General features: G+C 40.7%; 1 non-coding gene across 1 annotated transcript; it reads right to left on the minus strand.

The window, feature by feature from the left end:
• Nucleotides 1-260: 260 nt before the first annotated feature.
• Nucleotides 261-367, minus strand: LOC141723183 (small nucleolar RNA R71). Its single transcript, XR_012576171.1, has one exon. It is a non-coding gene; the product is annotated as a small nucleolar RNA R71 (small nucleolar RNA).
• Between the last annotated feature and the right edge of the window lie 1306 nt (nt 368-1673).

Below are 1673 nucleotides of genomic sequence, written 5' to 3' on the forward strand. Positions count from 1 at the left end.
AGATGATACAAAACTCAGTTCAGTTTGGGGGTTCTCTGACAGAAGACCCCAATATGCACATGAGAGATTTCATCGAGATATGCGACACTTTCAAGTTCAATGGAGTTTTTGAAGATGCTATTAAGTTGAAGTTATTCCCATTTTCTCTGTGTGATAAAGCTAAGTGCTGGTTATATTCTCTACCACCAGGGTCTATCATTAAATGGGAGGATCTTTCTCAAAAGTTCCTAACTAATTTTTTTCCTATGACAAAGACTGCTGCAATCAGAAATGCACTTACTCAATTTGCTCAGCAATCTAGAGAATCTTTATATGAGGCTTGGGATTGATTCAAAGAGATGCTTAGAAAGTTTCCTCACCATGGGATGCATGACTGGATGATCATTAACTACTTTTATATTAGATTGGGTGCTACTTATAGACCCATATTTGATGCAGCATCAGGAGGAGCCTTATGGGCTAAAAGCTATGATGAAGCTTATGAATTGATTGAGTTGATGGCTGCCAATGAATACTAGAACCCAACTCAGAGACTACCTCAGGGAAAGGTAGCAGGAATTCTTGAAGTGGATACAGCTAGTGCTATAGCTGCCCAGCTTAAGGCTTTGACGATGAAGGTGGATTCTTTGGCTAATTATGGAGTTAATCAGATCACCAGTGTCTGTGAGCTTTGTGTTGGTGCCCATGAGACAAAGCAGTGTGCTATTTCTAGTGAATCAGCTCAGCCTGTTCCAACCACCTAATATCCCAACAACCGTAATCATCCTAACTTCAGCTGGAGCAATACTCAAAATGCGGTTCAACAGCCTTATCAGCAGTATGCAGCATAGCAATACAACCCTCCTGGTTTTCAGCAACCACAATATGCACCAAGATAATAACTCCAGCTGTAATAATCTAATGAAAAATCTGAATTGGAGGAGTCGAGGCTCATGTACAAGAGCCAAGCGGTTTCTATCAAGACCTTGGAGAATCAAATTAGGAAAATTTCCAATGCCTTGCTAAATCGTCAACCTGGTACACTCCCTAGGGACACTGAAGTTCCAAGAAAGAAGGAGGCTAAGGAGCAGGTTAAGGCAATTAAAGTAAGGTCTGGGAAGGTTGCAAATCCTAAAAAAATCTCAAGTTTCAGAAGGAGAAGATGTAGCTGAAGAAGAAGTGCAGAAGGAAGCAGAAGTGGAACCAAGGAAGACTAATGTGGAACACACTCCTCCTGAGGGTAATATAGGGGAGAAACAGATCTATCCTCCACCTCCTATTCCTAAAAGGCTGCACAAGAAAAAGTTGGATAAGCGGTTTGAGAAGTTTCTCGAGGTGTTCAAGAAACTTCACATCAATATACCTTTCACTGAAGCTCTTGAACAGATGCCTAGTTATGCGAAGTTTATAAAAGGTATTCTCTCTCGAAAAGTGAATCTTGATGACTTAGAGACAGTTGCTATTACGAAGGAATGCAGTGCTATGCTGCAACCGAAGTTACCTCCGAAGCTTAAAGATCCTGGAAGCTTCACTATTCCTTGTACCATTGGAAAAGTGTCATTTGACAAATGCTTATGTGACTTGGGAGCTAGCATCAATCTAATGCCCTTGTCAATCTTCAAGAAGTTATACTTACCTGATCCAAAGACTACTTATATGACCTTGAAGTAGGCCAATCGATCTATTACATATCC

Source organism: Apium graveolens, chromosome 4 (genome assembly GCF_009905375.1).
Source record: "Apium graveolens cultivar Ventura chromosome 4, ASM990537v1, whole genome shotgun sequence".
Lineage (NCBI taxonomy): Eukaryota > Viridiplantae > Streptophyta > Magnoliopsida > Apiales > Apiaceae > Apium > Apium graveolens.